The sequence below is a fragment of the Ahaetulla prasina genome, chromosome 1, assembly GCF_028640845.1.
Source record: "Ahaetulla prasina isolate Xishuangbanna chromosome 1, ASM2864084v1, whole genome shotgun sequence".
Taxonomy (NCBI): Eukaryota; Metazoa; Chordata; class Lepidosauria; order Squamata; family Colubridae; genus Ahaetulla; species Ahaetulla prasina.
This window is the reverse complement of record NC_080539.1, coordinates 171,302,081-171,328,538: the sequence shown is the minus strand read 5'-3', so window position 1 is coordinate 171,328,538 and position 26,458 is coordinate 171,302,081.

Below are 26,458 nucleotides of genomic sequence, written 5' to 3'. Positions count from 1 at the left end.
AAGAGGAAGAAAAAGCCAACTGTGTAGCAGTGGATTCCACAGCCTGAGAAAGGAGTCTGCGAAATATATGTAAGGTTCTGTTTTGAAAAAATATTTTTTAAAAAGAATTTTACTTCTTGTACAGAAATGAGGTGGGGGGGGGGTATGGTTTGCAGATATTGTTTGCAGTGTCCAGGCATAATATGGGAAAAACAACAAGCCATTGCTAGGAATATAGCCTGCAGTCCTTGACTTATGACCACAATTGGAACCAGAATTTTGGTTCCTAAGCAAGGCAGTTTTTAATTCGAATAGAATAGAATTTTATTGGCCAAGTGTGATTGGACATACAAGGAATTTGTCTTGGTGCATATGCTCTAAGTGTACATAAAAGAAAAGATACCTTCATCAAGGTACAACACTTAAAACATTTAATGATAGTCATAGGGTACAAATTTAACACTTAATGATAGTCATAGGCTGCAAATAAGCAATCAGGAAACAATCAGTATCAGTGTAAATCGTAAGGATACCAGCACAAAGTTACAGTCATAAGTGGAAGGAGATGGGTGATGGGAATGATGAGAAGATTAATAGTAGTGCAGATTTAGTAAATAGTTTGACAGTATTGAGGGAATTATTGCCTGATTTTATGACCCTTTTCCCTAGTTGCTAAGTGATTTGTTGCATTTGCTAAGTAAATCAAGTAATTGTTAAGTGAACCCAGCTTCTCCCATTGACTTTTCTACACAAGTCACATGACCTGCTGCTACTATTGTGAATATGTGCCAGTTGCCAAGCACTCAAAATATGATCCTGTGACCTTGGCAATGCTGCAATGGTCTTAAGTGCGAAGTCTGATCATAAGTCCCTTTCTTCAGTGCTGCTGTAATGTCAGTTGCTAAACAAATAGTTATAAGTTGAAAATTACCTGTGCATTTTTTCTGTATATCTTCCCCCATGTGTTTTCCTTCAAGTTCCAGTTTATGTTTCAAATTTTGGTAAATCTGCAGTTTTTTTAAAAAAATCTTTTGATCATTATACTTCTTCTAAACAACAAGAATGTCAAACTATCCAAATTTCGGTTAAAAAAACAACACACCACATACCATATAAAGGAAATGATGCACAAACATAGTCACGTTTATGCAAAAGTGAATATATTAGCATGCATGTCACTGATTTCTCTGAAACACTTTGTTTAATTAGAGTTTTGATGACCAGAAATGTGGATCAACTTGGCTCCGGTTCTGGATTATTTATTCAAAAAAAAGCAGATTCTGATAATTATAAGAATGTGTGAAGTGATATATGGAGGGATATTTGCCAACTAGAGTAAAGCAGTAAAGCAAGTAGGCAGTAAGTCACATTTGTTTTCAGCACCCCTGAAGTAGCATCAAGCATCCTGCCAATACTTACTATTTTCTTTGACAAATATAAAAGTGCCTTGTTAGCAGAAATGCATATGATGAGGCTGCTGCCCGTTGTGCCAAAGCAAAATTAATGAGCACTCTAGATTAGGAGTCTGATCACCAAGAAGTATAAATTTTTCCAGAAAAGGATCAAACATCACCTCCGGTGGCAAATGGATCACTCACAATTGTCTCTATCTTATTAGCAGTTTCGATTTTTATTGGCTTACAGCCAGCCTGTAACTGATTACATTTTCACAGCTTCACCAAGGGCAGCATGGTAGCTTAGCGGTTAAGACGCTGAGCTTGTCACCTAGAAAGCTAGCAACCCAGGTTCGAGACCTGAGTGCCACACAATGGGGTTGAGCTCCTGTCCTCACTCCAGCTCCTGCTAACCCAGCAGTTCCAAAGCATGCAAATGTGAGTAGATAAATAGGTACCACTTTGGTGGGAAGGTAACAGTGCTCCATGATGTCATACTAGTCACAAAACTTCAGAAATGTCTCCAGGCAGCCCTGGCTCAATGGACTTAAAACAGAGATGGGCACCACCCCTTATAGTTGGTAACAATTTGTGGAGTAAAATCCACAGAGATTTCTCACCTAAAAAGGAAAAACAAAGATATAGTCAAGTATCATCAGCATATATTAAATTCCTGGATAATTTTGCTCAGGAGCTTCATATAGGTTTTGACCTAATATTATAGCATAACTGCCACAAAGCTGCGTACTTGTCCTTGTACCTCTTTCTGGAACTAACCCAAATTCCTCTGATTCTCCTACTCAGCAAATATTGTGTCATTGGTTGCAGTTTGAATAAAAAGCTCAACTTGAGAGAGCGAGTACTCGCATTCTAACTTCTTTTACCGTGCATTCTCAACATCACTCATATTTTGCTTATTCTGTGAGCATGCTTCCTACACTTCTCAGAATTACAGTCACAAAACATAAAAGAGCAATAAGCCACAAATGATTCCGTGTTTGTAGGAGAGTCTCGACTGCTAGCATCCCATTCTTAAGAGTATTTTATAGCACGTAGTATTAGAACACTGTATTAGAGCACTTACTTTTATCAAGGCTGTGAAACTATGTTTCATTTTACAATTTTGTTGGCCTTCATAATTTTCACCTTTTACAGACCTTGAAGATAACTGACCCATGGAAGTGAGATTAGGTGTTCATTCCAAGGATCGCTTCTCCTTAGATAAATGCAGGGGTGGGCTTCAAAAATTTTAGCAAGGGGTTCTCTGCCCAGTTGCTGGGTGAGTGTGGCCTAGTCGACCTCCTGCACCATAGGGGGGGGAGTGTTTTTGCCCTCCTTGGGCTCCAGAGGCTTTCTTTGAGCCTCTGGGAGGGCGAAAATGGCCTTCCCAGGCTCCAGAGGCCCATTTTTCACCCTCCCTGAGCCTCCGTGGATGTCCCGCACTTACCTGCATCCAAAATGGGCTGCGTAGGGACTCCTGGGAGGGGTGGGGTGAGGGACCCCAGCCAGGAGTGGGATTTGGGGGTTCTTCAAACTGCACAGAAACTTAGCTATAGGTTCTCCCGAACCCCTGTGAACTCCCAGCAGCCCACCCCTGGATAAATGTATTCTCAGAAAAGTTAGAGGCCCTAGCAAAACAGGAAGTTTCTTTTTCTGGGTTCCGGCGCTCCGGTGTGCACACGTGCGCTTCAATTTCGGCACTCAGTGCTGAAAAGGTTAACCATCACTGATCTAGGCTTTCAGGACTGCTTTGTGTGTCTAGTATGTGTAGATTTTCCTGACATTGTATACCGTACACTAAATAAATAACCTATAAATGTGACAGAACATAATAACAATAACTGGTTAAAAATTAACATATCAGAAATATAGAATTCCTGCTCACTTTCTACAGGGAGTGGTAGTAGAGGATACTTTTAAGACTCCATGGATATTGCTATCACCTTTATCATTGTCTAGTCAGGCAGCAGGAGATGTTCTGAAGTGTATTACTTGTGTCCAGGTCTTGCCAAAACTTTGTGCAATAGAGAAGCTTATTTTTGTGGTCACTTGTGGTCACCTTTTTTTCCTGCAAGACAAGGTAGGCAGAAAGAAGCAAAGCACCAGGTTTTAGTGTAACCACAATATTTTTAAGTGAAGTGATTTAAATATATGCAGGTCCAGGCTTATAAAGGATAAATCTACACCCCTTGGGGGGTTAATTAATTAGGCCATTTGATTCCTTTTTAGTGGTTCCCACAAAACTGTAACCTCCCAATTGATCCTATTCAGCATATTAGCGATTATGGTGCATGATTTATTCTCGGCTGCTGTGTATTTTAATTTTTATATTACTGAAATTGTTTTTAATTTCTTTTTGATTTTGTTCACTGCCCACAGTCACTTACTGAGTTGGGTGGCCATACAAATTGAATGGATGAATAAATAAATAAACAAACATTGTGGGAACAGGAGCTGAGTATAAGACTTGATTCTACCAATTAACACATGCCTGTGTGTCACCTTCAGAGCTGATCCAATTTGCTAAGCAACATTCTTTCCTGAACCCCTTCCACTCTGACAGGAAGATTCTAACTGCATTCCATAATTTGATTCCTAAGTGGAATCAATCATCAACCAATCCATTACCCTCCACCTAGAAACAAACAACCCACTCTCTAATAAACAATTTGGTTTCAAAAAAAAATTATCCTGTAATCTACAACTTCTACACTGCAAAAACATATGGGCTACAAATCTTGATCAGGGCAAAGCAATAGATACAATTTACATAGACTTCTGTAAAGCCTTTGATTCAGTGATACGTGAAAAACTACTTCTAAAACTAAAATCCTATGACATCGCCGGACCTCTACATAATTGGATAACCATGTTCCATCAAACAGACAACAAGTGGTCAAAATAGGGAGCGCCCTATCAAATCCTGCACCTGTTAATAGTGGTGTCCCTCAAAGCACCGTTCTAGGACCAACACTCTTCACACTATACATAAATGACCTTTGTGATCATATTATAAGCAACTGCATTCTCTTCGCTGATGATGTTAAACTACTTAACACCACCAACAATGCTGCTACCCTTCAAAAAGACCTGGACTTTGTGTCGGAATGGTCAAACAATTGTCAACTCCAAATCTCAACCAACAAATTCTCTATCTTACACATTGGCAAAAAGAATCAAAACACAAAATGCAAGCTGAGTGGACACAGCCTTGTAGATGATGCTCACTCTGTCAAGGACTTTGGAGTACTCATATCTTATGATCTAAGTGCCAAAGCCCACTGTAACAACATTGCCAAAAACACTTTAAGAGTTGTAAACCTAATCTTGCATAGCTTCTTCTCCGGTAATATTATACTACTAACCAGAGCATACAAAACATTTGCTAGACCAATTCTCAAATACAGCTCATCTGTCTGGAACCCACACTGCATATCGGACATCAATACAATTGAGCGCATCCAGAAATATTTTACAAGACGAGTCCTCCACTCCTCTGCTCGCAACAAAATACCTTATGCCACCAGACTTGAAATTCTGGGTTTAGAAAATTTAGAACTACGCCACCTTCAGTGTGACCTGAGCATAGCTAATAAAATCATTTGCTACAATGTCCTACCTGTCAATGACTACTTCAGCTTCAACCACAACAATACATAAGCACACAATAGATACAAAGTTAAAGTGAACCGCTCCAAACTCGATTGCAGAAAATATGACTTCAGCAACAGAGTTGTTAATGCCTGGAATGCACCATCAGACTCTGTGGTCTCATCCCAAAACCCCCCAAATTTTAACCTAAGACTGGCTACTCTGGACCTCACCCCATTCCTAAGAGGTCTGTAAGGAGCATGCATAAGCGCACCAGCGTGCCTACCACCCCTGTCCTAATGTTCCCTTTAATTGTATTCACTTTATGTATTCAATTCATGCTTATACTTATATATATTATCTAATATGTACTCGACAAAATAAATAAAATAAAATAAAACTAACTTAATCAGCAGATTCCTCTTCAGCCTTTTTGTGAGGTTCACTTGCTCTAGTAAGGCCTTTACTTGAAGGAAAACAGATCTCCTTCCATTCTTCCAGAGACAGTAGGAGCTGCATTCATCTATAGGGCAATAAATGAAAAAAGCTTTGGGTTTTTTGATCCACGATCTTGTTTGTCATTCAACCAATATGAGTTACTGGTCTCCTGCTGCTAAGTACTCTATGGGGAAGGCTAAGTGTTTAACGCAAGTTGTCTTTTTTATTATTATTACTGCTGGAGAGGTTAGTGTGGTGGTTATCCCTTATGCTTCACTAATTTTAAATACACCTTGAATTAAGTGCTGTAGCAAAGAGAACATTAACATGATAGTTCAGGTAGGGAAGACAGCAAGAGGTAAGGAGTTTGGGTTGACATTTTATGTCTTTTAAAATGTTGACCTTTTGGAAATATCACTGTGTACATTTTAAATATTAATAAAGGAGCTGGCTGTTAGATGGCAGAGCGGCTGTTTGTCAGGGGGTGACCTTTCATTGAAGCAAAAGAAAATTGACAGTTTTATTAGCTGTAGAGGACCATGGGGTGGGAAAGCAGGAGAGAGGAGAACCTACTACTTTAATTAGTTAAACAAGCGATATATTCCAAATGAATCATAGTTTAAGGCTGCGCTTTGAGGCTCCTGAAGGCACAAATCATACTTTTTTTGTGTGTGCGTGTTCTTTTTGAGCAAATATTTTCTTTGCTAATAAGACATCTCTACTCATCTTGCTCTCTCGGATTGAAAAAAAAAATCATATTGAACACTAGTTCCTACTATTTTATTATCAGACCATGGATTGGAAAATAATTCCAGGGGTTCATTTTACAGCAAAAGAACTGGGATGTTGTCATGCCACTGTCATGGCTGTGGAGCAAACTGGGGAAGGGCAAAGTGAGGCTGGGCAGAGCAGGGGAGAGGTAGAACAAGGGAGAGAGGGTTCAGATGAAGACCAAGGCCCATCTCCCTGCAGCACAGGGAGGAACGGAGAAGAGAGCAATGTGGGTTGCGTGGCTTACGAGGGATAATAAAGGGACTCATATCAGTTCTCTGGCTGTGTTGCTTTTGTTCATCACAGATGTTAAGCATCTTTTTCCATCTTCAGCACCAAGTATACTGCATAGGAGGTGAGCTTTCTATATCCACCCTACTTTTGGCTCAATATTCTCTAGTTGCTCTGGTTTTCCTTCTAGGCACTCTTCCTTTCTTGTAGAAAACTAGAATTCAGAATAATCTATGCCTAAGAACTCATGCCAGACTTTCCTGACCATGGAACTATCAGCAGTAGGTGTTTAATATAATTTTCTAGATAGGTTGGGGTGTTTTAGGTAACCAATACTGGCAGGATATAAGCAGGAGTCCTTCATCTCAGCAAATTATCTATCCAATATTATCTGCCCAAAGCACTCTAGAGTTCTTCTTTAACTCACTTTAAACTCTAAGATTGGAAGAGAGGGTGTAACAGCAACCTTTTGTACAGTAAAATTGCCTCATGATATGGAGGAGATTGAGCCTCTAGCTCATATGTTCCTTCAATTATGTGTTGTTACAATTATGTATTCCTTACCTTCATAACTCCACTTGCTAATAGCTACCTCTTCTGAGCATAATAATACATTACTAATAATACTGTCCAGCTAGAATCTTAACATCTCTAGAAAAGTTGCAAAATTCTTCTCAAGTGTCACTGCTTTACACAAGAAAACACTCCTAATTTTACGATTGTATAAAAAAAGGAGTTCCTGCAGATTTTACTCCACTAATCTATCACTGACTTTAGGGGGTGGTGCTTATCTCAGTTTCTAGGCCAGTGAGCTAGCATTGTCTGAAGACATTTCAGCAGTCACATGGCCAGCATGACATCACACCATAGCACAGAGCATGCGGCGAAACATGGAATGCTGTTACCTTCCCACTGGAATGGTACCTCTTTATCTACTTGCAATTACATGCTTTCGAACTGCTAGGTTGGCAGTAGCTGAGGCAAGAGACAGGAGCTCACTCTGTCATGCGATGGTAGAACTTGAACCTTCGGAGCATAGACTTTCTCTGGCATCTTTTAAGCCATTGAACCACCGGGCCGCTTAAGATTGTATAAATATACATTTTCCCCTAAATTTTCTTATGTTTTATGCTAAAACAAATCAAAAGACAGAAATGTTATAATCTGCCATATTTAGTAGTATTTATTTGCAGATACTTTGCCCAAGTAGGTTTGCAATCTTTACCACGTGAAGTAAAGACCCTGGAGTTTTCATATCAAATGATCTAAGTGCCAAAGCTCACTGCAATTACATCGCAAAAAAGGCTTTAAGAGTTATAAACTTAATCTTGCGTAGCTTCTTCTCCAGAAACACTACATTACTAACCAGAGCATATAAAACATTTGCTAGACCAATTCTTGAATACATCTTGCCTGTCTGGAACCCATACCTCATTTCGGACATTAATACAATTGCGTGTGTCCAGAAATATTTTGCAAGAAGAGTTCTCCACTCCTCTGATTACAACAAAATACCTTATTCCACCAGACTTGAAATCCTGGGTTTAGAAAATTTAGAACTCCGCCGCCTTCGACATGACTTGAGTTTAACTCATAGAATCATCTGTTACAATGTCCTTCCTGTTGAAGACTCCATCAGCTTCAATTGCAACAATACACAAGCACACAATAGATTTAATTTTAATGTGAACCGCTCCAATCTTGATTGCAGAAAATATGACTTCAGTAACAGAGTTGTTAATGCCTGGAATGTACTACTAGGCTCTGTGGTCTCTTCCCAAAATCCCCAAATCTTTAACCAAAGACTATCTACTATTGACCTCACCCCATTCCTAAGAGGTCTGTAAGGGCCGTGCATAAGAGCACCTATGTGCCTACTGTTCCTGTCCTAATGTTCCCTTTGATTGTATCCAATTTCATATAGTTATTACATACTTATGATTATATTTAAGCTCATATATCATATAGTTATTCCATGCTTATGCTTACATATACTGTTGTGACAAATAAATAAATAAATAAATAAGACACACAAAAGAGGCAACTAAAAGTTACTGATTTTTAACCAAGGTCATATTAACATCTAAAGAATGAATAAATAAATACAATTTAAAATAATTTTAAATCACTAAACAAATAAGAATAAATTTCATTAAATTTCATTCTTAGTTCCTTTCCACTTATTTTAGAAAAAAGAACAATGAAACTAGCATGAACCTGACAAACAAGACCATGTGAACCCAGCTATAGGGATATCCCCAAAAATGCTGGAGTTTATAGTTTAGGCAGAGGATCATTAAACAAACAAACAAATGGAAATTTCTTTTAATGTGATGCACCCTTATCAGCTAGATTTGGAATTATTATTTCTCAGCAAACAACTTCCAACTCAGTGTTGGATATTCTAGAGCAACTGAAACAATAATAAATTAAATATGAAAAAGGATCAGTGGGGGGTTGCTACCGGTTCAGGCGAGCCAGTAGCAGTGGCGGCAGAAGACTCCACCCGCCCGTACGGACGTCATCAAATACGCTCTGCACATGTGCAGAAGTGGCGGTGCACGCAAGTGAACCGGTAGTAAGGTAAGAAAAACCCATCACTGAACAGGATGCAGAATTTCCCATTATCAAAAAACTTTTCATCTGAGTATGAAGACCTTTTAGTTTTCTCTCACTAAATTGGTTGAAGAAATGGTGAAAATGGAGACATATGACACAACCAAAAGATCAATGAAGAAAAATAACTTTTTACAATGTCCAAAGCTAGTAAATCCATTGATTGTGTCTCTGACGCAAAGAAATTATTTAAGAAGTTTAAACTTAAACAAGGGCAGTGGAAGAAAAGATAAATTTTTCTTTATTGTAAATACAATAAAGAATATTGTAAATAAATAAAGAATAAATAAAGAAACAATATTGTACAATAAAATTATTGTAAAAATAATTACAATGTAAGCAAATCAGCCAGGGAGCTAAAATTTAACAGCAGGTTTAATATTATGCAAATACAGCCAAAGGTACATCAGTCCTGCCAGCCTAAAGACTAGCTAGTCAAACTATCAAACAAATCAAACATCAAAATCTGATAAATAGATATTTGCCTTTGGCACTAAAACAAATTGTTTAGCAACAGAAACAAAAACATCATCAAATGACACTAATATTGGAATTGTTTCAAACTGGCAACAAATGAGATACTTGAAGGTCAATGAGCTAGATGATAATTCAGACAATTTGGTAGTCTTTACAAATGAAGATCCAAAGTCTGTCAAGAGCTTGCTGGTGCTTGCCATTTATGAAGCAAGAATCAAGGTGCTATTCTTGACAAGGATGGATTATTAAACCACACTGATGTAGATTTCTACTGTAGAAGGTTGGTTATTTCTGGAATATAGTCCCAATCCTTCCACTTTGAAATTAATTTCCTGGAATACTGCAGGTTGGCTTAATAAATGATATTTCTATTACTCAGAATTTAAATATTGTGATATTCACTTAGTAGTTTAATAATTTAGTATTTTTAGAATTTCAGTATTGCATTCATAAAGTAATTTAAAATTCAGAGTATTTCTTTTAAATACTCAAATAGTTTAGAATTCTATTTCTACACTTGTATTTATATCATAATTTAGCCTGATCCATTTTATTTCTATCAGCCATTTGGAAAATATTTATGTTTGATTTCTCTAACGAAATGCCTGATTCTATATACAAATTAAATAAAATTCTGGTCACTGTCTATTATTATTATTATTATTAGTAGTAGTAGTAGTAATAATAATAACAGAGTTGGAAGGGATCTTGGAGGCCTTCTAGTCCAACCCCCTGCCCACGCAGGTAAATCCTACACCATCTCAGACAGATGGTTATTCAACATTTTCTTAAAAATTTCTAGTGTTGGAGCATTTATAACTTCTGCAGGCAAGTTGTTCCACTTATTAATTGTTCTAACTGACAGGAAATTTCTCCTTAGTTCTAAGTTGCTTCTTTCCTTGATTAGTTTCCACCCATTGCTTCTTGTTCTACATTTATTTAGATTTTGGAGTCTATACCTAATGCAGAATCCACCAGAGAGGCCTGGAAAAATATCAGAGAAAGGCTCGGGGAAGAAGTTGCATGCAAATATTTCCTGCTAGTGGGTCTCTGAGAAAATTCTTGTTCCTTCAAAGAACCTGGGTGGCATTTCACCTGATATTTGCCTTGAATGCAGTGATAATATATCTTTTTAAAAAGATTATTCCCCATATGTTTTCTAAAACATCTCTTTAGAATGGAGGATGGATTTATATTGAAGCCTACAATCTCTTTTTTTTAAAAAAAGTTTTTTTTATTGATTTATCAAAATATAAAATACAGAAATACAAAGAAAAGTGAAAATAATGGTAAAAGGAGGAAAAGGAGAAGAGAGAAAATGTGGGGTAGAAGGGAGAAAGAACAAAAAGCATTGACTTCTGACTCCTTTTGGTACAGTAGAATAAGGTTCTTCAACTTCAAAAACTTCGACTTTTTACTTTTATATAATAATAAATGCTAGCCATTTCTATAACAACAAACCTATCTAGTCAGCAAAAATCAAAATCAAATTTTCATTACCTCAAGCACAAAGTCCAAATGCGGTTTCCAAGTAGAAACCAAATTAATTTAATCAAAGCAACCAGTACAGCCATCTCTAACTCCCATCAACTTTTGCAGCCATTCACCGACTGTGGGAATCACAATGTCATTCCATTTTTGTGCAGAAAAAGTAATTTTATTGCCGTCAAAATATATAGCATCAAAGTTCCAATTTTTTTTCCAAGTTCTTTGTCCATTAGACCTAAAAGAAAAGTATCTTTTCATCTTTATATTCATTTTAAGAATCTTCTGTATTAAGATCTGAATCCTACTCCAATATTTCTTTGCTTTATCACATGTCCACCATAAATGATAAAAAGTTCCTCCTTTACATTTACAACATCCATTTGAGATACCTTTATACATTTTTGACAACTGAAGCCTTACAATCTCAGATGGAAACTATTTTAGACAAAATTAACAAATGACAAAAATCACAAGAGTTGTGGCTGACGAAAATGACTTGGGTGCTGATGATATTATTTGGATCTTGACAGACAATGCTAATTTAATAAGTGTCTAAGATCCAAGATACTGAGGTGTTACAAAGATAAGAATCCAACCCAGAACAGGTTGAATGCCTCATTCTCTTTATCTTTTGTGAATTGAAAATCAATTTACTGGCCCTTTTCCAGTCTATTATCTATCCCAGGCATTGATTCAGGATGAAATATGAAGTCATCTCATGGTGATTTTTCCAAATATGGCTTTTGCTTTATATACCATATAAAGCAAATATATATTGAGCTCATCAAAAGATAACCTTTTCAACAAAATACTCCCACAATGTGGAAAGAATAGGCAAGAGTTTTTTTTTTTTTAAAAACTGAAGCAATGGGAAATATATCATTTGCAAACTGGACAAAACAATAAGGGTCAACAAATATGAATGAAGAGGTAGAGCTGTACCCTGAGAATGAGTTGCCTGATGAATTGTGAGTTTAACTCAGTGGTGAAATCCAATTTTTTTTACTACCGGTTCTGTGGGTGTGGTGTGGCTTGGTGGGCGTGGCAGGGGAAGGATACTGCAAAATCCTCCGAACTGCTCAAAATTTCCACTACTGGTTCTCCAGAACCTGTCAGAACCCGGGGGATTTCACCCCTGGTTTAACTCTGGTTTTTATTTGGAGCCTAAATGAAAACTAACAAAGTTGTGTAAGATCAAAGATAGCTCTAGAAGGCCATTTTACAAATTATGGGTATATTCGATCTATAAATGAACACTTATACACTCATGCCAATTGCTAGTGCATGAATTTCTCAGCCTGGCTGCCTTCCAGATGTGTGGACAGTTTAATTTCCACCTTTTGCTTCTTTTTTTCCTTAAGCATATTGTAACTAGATGCTGCAGGTTAATTTGCAAAAGGTTTAATGGGCAGTGCCCTGGAGATCAGTGGTGGGTTTCCATTTTTTTTACTACTGGTTCTGTGGGTGTGGGTTGGTGGGCATGGCAGGGGAAGGATACTGTAAAATCTCCATTCCCTCCCCAATCCAGGGGAAGGATACTGCAAAATCCCCATTTCCTTCTGATCAGCTGGGACTTGGAAGGCAGAGAATAGATGGGGGTGGGGCCAGTCAAAATTTTTATTACGGGTTCTCCGAACTACTCAAAATTTCTGCTACCGGTTCTCCAGAACTGGTCAGAACCTGCTGAAATCCACCTCTGCTGGAGATGCCATGGAGATTCACCTAGCATATGTGTGCATGATGAAATATTTTTGTGATTCTTCCAGATTATAAATTCAAGTTTCCCTCTCTTCCTCTCTCTCCCAATTTAGAATGATCAAACACTCTGATTGGATGGGGATTAGTTGCAACTTCCTAATGCTATTGATAGCAACTACTATGTCTAACTTTCAGCAAAGGTTATTGGTGAACTCTTCTTTATCTAGAATTATAGATATCTGAACAGGCAAAGGAAGATATGGACAATTGGAAAGGAGGACAAATGGGGTGGGAAGAAAGGAGGACAAACTCTTTAACCTTCTTGGTATTTGCAGCAAAAATCAAACAACCAACCCCCCACAAAACCAAAAGTATTTAGTTCTGCATGTATATGACATTATTTTTCCCAGCTTCCAAATTGTTTTTTCAGTCATATTTTTCCAACAAATCTTTATTTTTAAAAAAAAACACATGTTACTGATTGTATAGAATTAATGACCTGCTTTTCAAATTTCACCACAAAAACATCTGAGGAGACTTGTGGTCTATAGACTACAGCGATCATAGATCTGAAGGGGCTTGATTGAAATCAATTGTTGGAATCAGGAAATAATTTAATAACATAAATGGTGATGGTGTAGTGGTTAGAATGCAGTGCTGCAGACTAACTCACTGCTCACTCCAGGGGTTCAATTCTGAACGGCTCAAGGTTGACTCAACCTTCCATCCTTCTGAGGTCAGTGAAATGAGGACCCAGATTGTTGGAGGCAAAATGCTGATTCTGTAAACTGTAAAGCAGTATGAAGCGATATATAAGTCTAAGTTTTTTGTTTGTTTTTTTATTTGCATTTATATCCCGCCCTTCTCCAAAGACTCAGGGCGGCTTACACTATGTCAAGCAATAGTCTTCATCCATTTGTATATTATATACAAAGTCAACTTATTGCCCCCAACAATCTGGGTCCTCATTTTACCTACCTTATAAAGGATGGAAGGCTGAGTCAACCTTGGGCCTAGTGGGGCTTGAACCTGCAGTAATTGCAAGCAGCTGCTGTTAATAACAGACTGTCTTACCAGTCTGAGCCACAGAGTGCTATTGCTATTGCTATACTAGGCTGTCAAGCCTGTTGACAGACAAGAGAAAAAAACAATGCATGCCCTCCTTTTTGTCAGACGTCTGGTAAAGCTATCATTGTCCTCTGAATCTTCTCTTATTCCATCTATTGTCTTTGTGATAGAAGTGGTGGATATTCTAATAGATTGTTATCCTAAACCTTATTTGGAACTGCCCTATACTGAAACTAGAGGGACAGAATTTAATTAGGTCATCCTTCATACTGATATATACAACATTGGTACAGGCTTTTGCTGTAATACTATCTCCTGTAAAAATATAATGGTGTAGGTGAATCAAATATTCCTCGAGGTGGAAATATGTTTCCTATATAAATAGCATCACACTGGGAGGAAAAAGTAGTTGCATTATGTCAAAGAGCGACCCCTCCAAAATTTGCTACTAAATTAGCAACTTGAAAGAACTCAAAGAGAGAACTAATGCATACCCACAAAATCTACATACCTTTCTTTGTCCTTGGTCATTGCTTTAAATGTGACCTTCAGAGCACATCACTTCAATGGCAGTGTTTGCTTGGTTGGATATCTTCTCTAATGGTATGGAATCAAAGGAAGAGCTTCTACAGTACTGGTGTGTGTGTGTGTGTGTGTGAGAGAGAGAGAGAGAGAGAGGGAGGGAGGGAGGGAGGGAGGGAGAAGGATTTAGACTAATCAGGCAAATTTTGTTGTACTGTACATTCACTGTATATGGAGTAGCAAAGTACACTTTCAACTTTTCCTAGCCACGACATAAAAAACTTTCTTTTTTCTGCTTGTGCATTTTAAATTTTATACATACACAACAGGAGGAGAGCTGTGCCTTCAGCTATCATCACCTTGTCTAGGCATGGAAACACATAGTCAAAATGCCAGTGGGTCCCAGTAGCCATGGACTTCATAATGTCACCTTTCTGTTTCCAGTTGTTACTTCTGGAGGCACAAAGAGAAATATAACACGTTATGGTTTGTCAGTGTTCACACTTTCACACATCAACAAGGTTTAATGAGGTATAAGGACGGTGCAAAACTCAGAAGAAACTTCGCTACCAGTAGCACTAATTAAAGATTCTCTGATGCAAGATGGGGCATTACTGTGTGGTATAACTGATGATTTTTTGGCAATCTTTCTCTGCTACAGACCTTAATCAATACTAAAGAATGGCTACACATTTTTGTGGGTGGGGGGAGAACTGCCCTCCATTTCAGAAAGGAATAGAGAATCCATTTAGGAACAAAACTCAGGGCAAATAGAAGGTCAGCGGTTTCCTAATCTGCTGAAAATCTGAAGTTTCAACTTTTCCTTGACCTAATGGTCTTTGTTTTGCAGTCCTGCTTCTGCTCCCAGCATCCTAGTCTTTTGGTGGCTAAGGGCTAAACCTAATTTGGGGCTGGAGCTGAGAGAAGTGATGGTCTGGAAAATAATAGGCAACGAATGAGGCTAGCTTGGATTTTCCCACTTCTCACTGAATTTTGGAGAACAGGGTCGATATGCTTTGTTTTATTTAAAACAATTTTAGGGTTTATATCACCGTGTTGGATATTTCACCCCACAAACATCATTCACCACCCCCACCTCCTGCCTTATTCTGGAGAATTCCCTTGATTTTTTTTTTAAAAAAGGAACAAGAAATAAAATAACATAACTAAAGGTCAGATCACCCTCTTAATCAGCTAATGTAAGTCTTTCAACTGTGTTATCATTCAGGGGGAAAAACTGTCTGGCTACCTAGCCACAATGAAGTAGTCAATGACTACTTCAGCTTCAACCACAACAATACACGAACAAATAATAGATACAAACTTAAGGTAAACTGTTCCAAACTTGATTGCAGAAAATATGACTTCAGCAACAGTGGTCAATGCCTGGAATGCACTACCTGAGTGTAGTTTCTTTCCCGAACCCCCAAAACTTTAAGCTTAAACTGTCTACTGTTGACCTCACCCCATTCCTAAGAGGTCTGTAAAGGGTGTGCATAAGTGCACCCGCATGCCTACTGTTCCTGTCCTAATATTCCTTTTTTACTTACTCTTTTCATGTATCCAAATTATGTTTATGCTTTTACCTGTTATCTTATATGTGATTGACAAATCAATAAATAAAATAAAAATAAAATAAAATCTCCTTGGGCACCATGCTGATGGCTGCCTAAATTGGCAGATAAATCAATAATCCATCTTGAACATACAAAGCTATATCGAAGGAAGAGCTTGTACAGTACTTGTCTACACACAGTCTCTCTCTACTTTGTAACTCTGGGGAGAAGTCAAATGCTTGCTCTTTCATTCTACTTTCCCACCCCAAGGTAACAAACAGCTGAATGTTTGCCATGTGAAATTTTGCACATAAAACTCAGCACCAAGTATGACACCAAGCTTCACATTATTAGGGATCTTCTGTACAGCATATTAACCATGGCAGGAAGCCACCTTGATGTCTTTGTCTTCATCACAGATGAGAAAGGTAGCCTCTGGTCATCTTTTTCTCTTCCTCTTTTAAAGTAGTGTTTTCCATCTTCTGTCAACACCAATCTTGCAATTTACACATCGCCAGTGCCTCTCAGTGAGATGACAGGCAGGTGACCTTCCCACATCTACTGGTTACCTACCTTGTCCTCTAGTCCTCTACTTACCTTCCCTACCAGTTCAGAAGTGCATACACCATCTTCATGTCCAATTTTAGACCCTCTGCGCATGCACAAAGCCTTCTCCACATGCACAGAGGGTCAAAAACAGGTTACCTCCTGGTTAAAATAAGGAAGTAATGACATCCGGGTGGGTGGGCAGAGCCTCGTGCTGCTGCCACTACCAGTTCGCTGAACCACGTGCTGCCGCTGCTACCGGTTCACCTGAACTGGAGAGAACCTGTAGCATTTCAGCCCTGTTCTAGTGTCTGGCTATTGTTTTCCAGGATTATATCAGACCCCTATTGGCAATGGGAGAGCCATATATTTCCATTCTCCTGCCAGCTGTAAAGGATTATAGATCTACTTTTCTTCAAGGATGGAATGCAAGAATAGTTAGGAAAACATCAGCTTAACCCTTGGAAGGAAGAAGGGGTGAGAAAGAAACTCAAGAAAACCATTATTTGAACCAGTCATTATAAAAGGGGTTGAAGGAAACTTTGGCAGATTTTCAATATTCAATATTTCAATCTTACAGTACTATATGCCACAACAATAAAGTTCTAGTAGTTCTTGTGGAGTGTCTTTCCTGACCTGCCCCACCTCAAAAGGCTGTTCTTTTAGGAAGGGGTTTCAAAAATGCAGAATAGTCTCTGCAGTGTTTAATTATTGGGAAGAGCAGTTTTAGTGGAGGAAAGAAGAGAAGGAGTGACTCTTCTAATATCAGTTCTCAAATTTTATTGATAGATAGCCTTAGTGTCAGAAGAAGATGGAAACAAACAGGGGAAGAGAAGAGAAGCAGGGCAGAATAGCTCCTCCCAGTTCACTAAACCTTTGAGGGATTATTTTGTGGGATTAAAATCAGTGGTGGGATTCAGGCAGTTCTCACAGGATTGCGCAAACTGGTAGCAGTGACTGCGGGTGGCTCCACCCACCTGCCCAGATGTAATGCGTGACTACTGTGCATCCGCAGAAGGCCATGTGCATGCATAGAAGTGGCATGTGCGTGTTCACATTTGTGAACTGGTAGGGAAGTTAAGCGAATCCCACCTCTGATTAAAACACTAAGAGGAGAAGTATTGCAGGTAAGTGGCACCAAAGGAGGTGTTTCTCACTCTATCTTTCTCTTCACCCACATGCTGTGGAGTGAACCCCTGTTCTACTTTTAATAATAATAATAATAATAATAATAATAATAATAATAATAATGATGATGATGATGATGATGATGATGATGATGATGATGTTGTTGTTGTTGTTGTTGTTGTTATTATTATTATTATTATTATTATTATTATTATTATTATTATTATTATGTTGCTTCTAAAGCCACTAACTCTCTCCGTGGGCTGCATTTCTGCAGATTTAACGGGTGGTTAAGTAATTTAGCTCCTGCCTTTGTTTTGCAAATACTAAAAACATAAAGCGACTTACCATTAAAAATCAAGGAAATACATCAAATGCCAAGAATGTTCACTCATAGACTAAAAAAAGCAAATGGGTTTTCCTCTAGCATATTTTTTTTTTGAGAGTTCTAAAACAGTATGTTCCTTTTCTAGGGAATTTGTTTACTCAGATTTTTTTCTCTTCTTCTTTTTTTAAAAACCTAAATTTGTTTTCACCATTCATTTTTTATCAGAACTGATGAAAGGGAAAAGTATGATCTTGTGAAAAAAATAAGACATCAGGCTAGAAACGGGGATACTGTGAGTTCTAGTCCTGTCTTAGGCATGAAAACAGCTGGGTGACTTACTCACCTCACCTCACAGGTTGTTGCTGTGGGGAAAACAGGAGAAGGAAGGAATATTAGATATGTTTGCTGCTTTGAGCTGTTTGTAAAAATAATAAAGGTGGAATATAAATAAATAAACAAATAAAAAACAGACAAATATAAGAGTAAGATATATATCAAAGTAAACAAAATGCATTCATTAATATAAACAAGTACAGTAATTGTCTTATTACAGACAAAGCATGCTTATAATATTTAAAATTATTTGACAGTTGCCATTTTAACTACCTAGAAAAATATTAAGCTGTGAACAAATTGAAAATACTCCTCCCCCATGGTCTAGAGCAGGGGTGTCAAACTCGTGTCGTCATGGCAGCATCACGTGACGTATCGGGACTTCCCCCCACCCCCCTTTGCTAAGCCAGAAGTGGACATGGCCAGCGCATGACACATCCGGTCTGGGGGACGTGAGTTTGACAGCCCTGGCCTAGAGGGACGTTTGACTGTATCTTATTAAGAAACTGAGTTTTATATCTTATGAAATCAACTTGAGTTGATCACAATGGGAAGAGGCCAAAGCTGCCTTCTTGTGTGGTTGCCTGATCATGACAAGATTTTCTACCTCCATCTCTACTTCAGGGGTGACACGTATCTATCTCAGTATAATATTTTCATACAAATTATAATGGTTTGCTTCCCTCCCTGCCACTGCTACCGCCTGCTGCTACCAAATACCTCTCACCGACCCGTGCGCTCTCACAGAGAGGGACTCCTCAGGGTGCCGTCGGCGCGACAATGTCGTCTGGCGACACCCAGGGGACGGGCCTTCTCTGTGGGGGCCCCCGCCCTCTGGAACGAGCTCCCCCCAGGACTTCGTCAACTTCCGGACCTCCGAACCTTTCGCCGCGAGCTCAAAACTTACTTATTTATCTGCGCTGGACTGGGTTAGTTTTTTAAGTTATGGGTTTTTAAATGGGTTTTACTTCCAAATTTTAATTATGGCCAATTTAAATAAGTTTTTTATTAGTATTTTAATTGTATGTATTGTGCATTTTACTTGGCTGTGAACCGCCCTGAGTCCTTCAGGAGACGGGCGGTATACAAATTTAAATAATAAATAAATAATAAAATAAATAAATAAATATCCTTCAAATCTAGCCTGTTTTCAGCATAGACTTCTGGCTTCACCTTCCTCTTGTTAAGTAATTATTTGTGGCGACCTGTTGAAATTTGGCACCCTCCCAATATCTATTTTCTAACCCTGCTTTCCAGTTTCAGTTTGATTAAATGCAAGCTTGGAAAGATAATTGCTACTTTAGCAAATGATGCACTGCTAAAACACACCTGGCTTACTTAGGAGTTGATAATTTGACTTTCCCCCCCCCCCAGCTTGATGTGATCTGCATTAACAGAATGGAATGCCACATTAACATGAAACGATTCAAAAGAACAAAGAGTGTTAATATTCATGGCTGTTTAAAAACAAAGCAAAATAGAGTGCAATAATTTTGTCCTATAAGAACTAAGTTAATTGGTTATTGGCAGATTATCCAGTCAGAAAAATAGGTAAGGTAGGGTGGAGTAGCATTCTGATGTTATTTAGCATATTGTGCAAACTAACATTAGCTCTGAAATTAAATGTTACATATCTCCCTAGCAGAAATCAATACCCTCATTAAAATACATACACACATACCCACACACATCTCAAATTGCCATTATCCGGTGTTTTCTACCAAGGAACATGACCCTGAATTTAATATGACTTCCCTCCCCAAAAGAATACTAGAAATAGGGGGAAAAAATTACAAATACAGACCAAATTGTGTTGAGTGCTCCATTTCCCCAAAAGGACAGGCCCAGTTCAAAAACTGAATTAGACTGATAAATCAGAATAGAATTAATGCTATTGATTAAAATTAATTGCCTATAAAATAAAGTACCTGTTGATAAAAATTAATTGAGAAGTTGCACTGACAGGAAATGAGGGCTAAATGCTATCATGGGCTGAAGTGGGAAAGTCTCCAGGGGAATAGGCTCCTGTTTAGAACATAGAATAGTAGAATGGGAAGGGACCTCTAGTCCTCCAAGATCTCTACCAACCCTATTATTCTATGTTCTAAGCAGGAGCCTATTCTCCTGCAGGCTTTCCCACTTCACCCTATGAATGCTTCTATAATCGCACAGCTAAGCCATGCTTTAGTCATGGGTTTAGATCCCAGACTCTGATCATGCCATCACTAACATCATTAAGCTCAAAACTCATTACTGGCACTGTTAGAACACTGTTGTTTCACTGTTTGTCTTGGCAGGATCCTGTTAAATTGTCTTTGAGCGTTAAAGACTGCAAGACAAAAAAGATGATGTCAAGAAGGTACATAAATCCAAGCCTCATTTTCATGAGCTGTTACTACTATAGGCAGGGGTAGTATTTACTTACCTTTGCTACTGGTTTGCAGGACCTTCCACACATGCGCAGAGCATCAAAAATGGGACGTGATATATGTCCGGGCGGGTGGGCGGAGCCTCCCACCACCGCCGCTACCAGTTTGCATGAACCAGATAGAACTGGCTGAATACCATCATTGACTATAGCTGAGCATTGACTCAGCATGCTGGCTGAGGAATTCTGGGAGTTGAAGTCCACAACTCATAAAGTTGCCAAGGTTGGAGAGCCCTGGACTATAGGATAACCTCATCTTGAAAATGGGGTTCTTCTAGTTCCAGAACACTTAAATGTAGGATTAACAATGGATGTATGTTTTTTGTCAATCATTAAAATATTTCATGCATTGTAAAAAACAATATGGCTTTTAAATTAAAACATCTTTTAAATTTACAGTTGGGCCTGATGGACTAGCAGTGTCTGAAACTCCCAAACCATTAATATGATTTGTAGGATCCCAAATTTACAATTAATTTTCACATACGACTGACCAGTAGTAAGATATAGGTAGAAACTGTGAGTAATTTGGAATAAAAGGTTGGAATGGTCTTTTTAACAAGCTAGAGGACGATAGTATTAAAGAAAACTAAATTAACATTAAATTGATATCCTCTAAACTTAAGAGACAATTACTTCAAGTAAACAGAATGTTTATGTTTATTGGACTCTCTAGGCTTCAATTCTGCATGCGGGAAATGTAACCCTGGAGGAAAAAACCCCCGATATGTTTTCAGTTGCTTTGTGGTTTTATCTTTTTGGTTAACTATTCATGAGGTTGTTAATAACTTTTGGAAAGAAAAGTAAGGATTAAAGATGTGACTGTTTCGCTCCTATGGAAAGATTCTATTGCTTCTGATTTGAAAGTTGAACTGTCAACACCGATGATGTTACCTAGTTTGGGTAATGAAATCATCCAAGCTCAGAGATCACCAAGGACCCCTCATGACAGTAAGTGAATCCTGATTGGGTGATGATTACCTCACCTGGAAAGAATTGGCATTGATTGGATGATGGTTCTTTCCAACTGTAGACTAACATATAATAGTACTTCAGATCTAAGTACATCTGCAGTCTTCCTGGGTCAATCTCAGATTCATTTTAAACTGTTTTGAAAACAGTTGGAAGATAGAAAGACTTGTTGTGTCTGGAAGAACTTTCATTATGAACTATGTGTACATAAGCGAGAGAAGGGAGATAATGTTGACTGAATATGATCAGCTTTATTAGAAACCAACTGGCAGAAAATCTAGGAAGAGCAGTCTGAGAACATTCCTAACCAATGAAGAATAAAGAAAAGGTACCTAAATCAAAAAGCAAGCTCCAAGTCCTAGAAAAATCTGTTTTAAATTGAGTCTGGCCAGCAGCAGAAGCAGCAAAGCATCTGCTCTGTTCATTGTAGTCTGATACGGAAACATTCCTCCAAAGAAATATCCATAAACATTATCTTTGAAATTTTATTTTTTCAGATTTCTCATCATGTTATCAGCTCAGGGCATTCCTGTTCCCCATAATATCCATGTTGGAACATGGCAAAGTCTTTCCTTTTTGTCCTGTTTTGATTTTAGGCCCTGTGTGTAACAGAGATGAGAGGAAGATTGGGAGAACAGTCACTAGCCCTCAGGGCTGTCCATCTATTATGACCAGGGCACATGATCTACATTCTTCTTATTTTGCGTTTTCTTGCTTTTAAAGTTGTAAGATGCACAGTTTGTTGTGGAGTTGGATCCCCTCTAAATTGAATGAATGAATGAATGAATATTTATTTATTTATTAATCAAATTTATATACCGCCCTATCTCCCGAAGGACTCAGGGCGGTTCACAGGCAAATAAAAACATATAAATACAGATTAAAATGACAATTAAAAAACTTATTTTACAAGGCTGAATATTTAAAAACAGTATAAATAATAAAACCCATTTAAAACCAATAAATTTAAAATCTAATAAACAAACAAAAAAACCAATCTAAAATATCAGGAGACAAAAGAGAGTATTGACCACACACTTGCTCAGTAGACTACTCTGTCTGTGTGTCAGAATTCCAAGTAACACCCTCAACGAAAGAAAACTCAGAGGCTTGAGTTTCTTCAAAGTTCCATTTTATTAGAGATGTCATATTGGCACATCTGGGAAAACCCGAATCTGAAAGTTTCCAGGTTTTCCCCACCCAAAGGAAAGTTCAAGTCCCTGACCAACACCCACAAGTCCATCACATGGTCTAATCAAAGCACCGTCCCAACTGGAGAGGCCTCCCAGGTCCAGCCTTCCAGGTGCAGGGCAAGATGTCCTTGACTTTCTGAGAAAGGAATGTTATTATGGTTATATATCACCCTGGCTCCATACAATCCCCCTTCCTGGTTTCCCACAGTAGTAAATGTGGCGGGTCTGAAGGCCTAGTGCAAAAGATGGCTTCCAGGCCTGACACTGTGCTTGTATGTGGGATGCTGGTAGAAATTGGTGCTGTCTGCCATTCAAACACTTGTCACCTCAACTTATGACCACAATTGAGCCCAAAATTTATGTTGCTAAACGAGGCATTTATTAAGTGACTTTTGCCCCATTTTGCTACCTTTCTTTCCACAGTTGTTAAGTGAATCACTGCAGTTGTTAAGCTAGTAACACGGTTGTTAAGTGAATCTGGCTTCCCCATTGACTTTGCTTGTCAGAAGGTTGCCAAAAGGAGATCACACAATCCTGGAACGCTGCAACGGTCATAAATATGAACCGATTGCCAACTGTCTGAACTTTGATCATGTGACTGTGAGGATGCTGCAATGGTCATAAATGTGAAAAATGATCATAAGTCACTTTTTTTCAGTGACATTGTAACTTTGAATAGTCACTAAACGAACTGCTGTAAATCATGGACTATCTGCATGCCTTGATACTATCCTATCTTAAGCCTGCATTTTCTCACCCTGAGACAATGACCTACTTGGAAGGTTACTGTGGACTGAAAAGTGAGGAAAAGGCCACTTCGGCGCCTTTCAAAAAAAAATCAGATACGAAAAATCCATTGAACCAAAAATTATTCTTAACTTCAGTTAAGTGACAGAGGAACTGAACTGCAGGCTCAAATGTTCTTACTGTCACTGCCAGGGAAGGAGACAGAATCAAATAGAGCATTAGCTGGCTGTGTCTGATGTTGGTCCCAATGGCCATCAATCAATGGTGCTGTGAGACAACATCAACATATGGTGATACGTGGGGTATTTTTCTAAGTGACGAGAAACTTGAAGTGACAGTGTGATTGCATGACTTCCTTTGGAGATGAAATCACAGTAAACTTAAAAAGCCAACTTGATCCAGGATATGATGGGGAGTCTAAAACATATATGAGATGCTGCAAAACAACATTCGACCCATTGCATCTTGTAGCGTACTTCATCGGGCAAGAAGCCACCAAGACAAACAAAGAAAAAACAAACAAACAAAAACTAGAGTATGGGAAGAAACAGGAAAGTTAAAAGAAATTGACCCAACTGTAAAGACTAGTTCAAAGTCCCAAAACAACTGAATTCATAATTAGTTTGCTTATGTTTGTCGAGTACGTATTAGATAATATATATAAGCATGAATTGAATACATAAAATGAATACAATTAAAGGGAACGTTAGGACAGGGACGGTAGGCATGCTGGTGCTCTTATGCACGCCCCTTACAGACCTCTTAGGAATGGGGTGAGGTCAACAGTAGCCAGTCTTAGGTTAAAAGTTTGGGGATTTTGGGATGAAACCACAGAGTCAGGTAGTGTATTCCAGGCAGTGACTCTGTTGCTGAAGTCATATTTTCTGCAATTGAGTTTGGAACGGTTTACCTTAAGTTTGTATCTATTGTGTGCTTGTGTATTGTTTTGGTTGAAACTGAAGTAGTCATTGACAGGTAGGACATTGTAGCAAATGATTTTATGAGCTATGCTTAGGTCATACTAAAGGTGACATAGTTCTAAGTTTTCTAAGCCCAGAATTTTAAATTATTTTATTTATTTATTTAATTAGATTTATATACCGCCCTTCTCCCGAAGGACTCAGGTGGCATAAGATATTTTGTTGTATTCGGAGGAGTGGAGGACTCTTTTTGTGAAATATTTCTGGACACGCACAATTGTATTCATATCCGATATGCAGTGTGGGTTCCAGTCAGATGAGCTGTATTCGAGAATTGGTCTAGCAAATGTTTTGTATGCTCTGATTAGTAGTGTAATGTTACCAGAGAAGAAGCTATGCAAGATTAGGTTTACAACCCTTAATGCCTTTTTGAGGATGTTGTTATAGTGGGCTTTGGCATTTAGATCATTTGATATGAGTACTCCAAGGTCCTTGACGGAGTGAGGGTTATCTACAAGGTTGTGTCCACTCAGCTTGCATTTTGTGTTCTGATTCTTTTTGCCAATGTGTAAGATAGAGAATTTGTTGGTTGAGATTTGGAGTTGACAATTGTTTGACCATTCTGACACAAAGTCCAGGTCTTTTTGAAGGGTAGCAGCATTGTTGGTGGTGTTAAGTAGTTTAACATCATCGGCAAAGAGAACGCAGTTGCTTATAATATGATCACAAAGGTCATTTATGTATAGTATGAAGAGTGTTGGTCCTAGAACGCTGCCTTGGGGGACACTGCTATTAACAGGTGCAGGATTTGATAGGATGCTCCCTATTTTGACCACGTTGTCTGTTTGACAGGAACATGGTTATCCAATTATGTAGAGGTCCAGCGATACCGTAGGACTTTAGTTTTAGAAGTAGTTTTTCACGTACCACTGAATCAAAGGCTTTACAGAAGTCTATGTAAATTGCATCTATTGCTTTGCCCTGATCAAGATTTGTAGCCCATATGTTTTTGCAGTGTAGAAGTTGTAGATTACAGGATAATTTTTTTTGAAACCAAATTGTTTATTAGAGAGTAAGTTGTTTGTTTCAAGGTGGAGGGTAACAGATTGGTTGATGATTGATTCTACTACTGCAAGTGACATAGCATAGAGATTGGTTTGTAATTTTCAACTAGGCTGGGGTCTCCCTTTTTGAAGATAGGTGTGACCATTGGCTAGTGACAAAATGTTGGGTAGGGAGCTGGTCCTGAAAGCTTTTTCAAAGATTATGCTTAGGGGTTCTGCTATAGCAGTGGAAAGCTGTTTTAAGAAGTATTCACATAGTCCATCAGGTCCAATAGATAAAGATTGTTTCAGTCTATGTAGTGCCTTTTCAATGTTATCCTCTGTGAAATCTATTTGTGTTAGATCATTATAGTTATTTGTGGTACGACTATGGAATGATGGGCAAGGGCCATTGCTGTTTACAAAAACTAGCTGAAAAATGTGTTAAAGAGGTTTGCTTTAACTGCTTCATCGTTGCATTTTTTACCATTAGGTCCTTTTAGGGGTGGGATGGATCTCAAGTCTTTAAGTTTGTTGTTTACAAAATTATAGAAGGTGCGGTTGGATTTCGTGCACAGAAGGTTTTCTTTTTGTTTGATGTGGTAATTGGTGCATTCAGTCTTTATTTGGTGGCATATATTTTTGTAGCGGCTTTTAAAGTTAGCTACATGGCCAGTTTTGTTTTTTTGCCAGAGAGATTTTTTTTGGATTGGAGCTTTCTTATTGATATGGGCAATTTGATTTCCTGGGTTTGGTAGTGATTAGTGGTACATATAGATTAATAATTCTATTGATATTGAGCAAGAAAATGTTATAATGGTCTTCGGCAGTGTTACAGTCAGAAAATAGAATTTGCCAATCAAGAGATGAGAGGCCGGTGTCTATGAGATCATAGTTGGCTTTTTTGAAATTGTAGTTGGTTATGGATTAGTTCTTAGTTTTTATAATTTATAACTTAGTTCTTAAATTCTTTAGAACTTGGTTCTCTTAT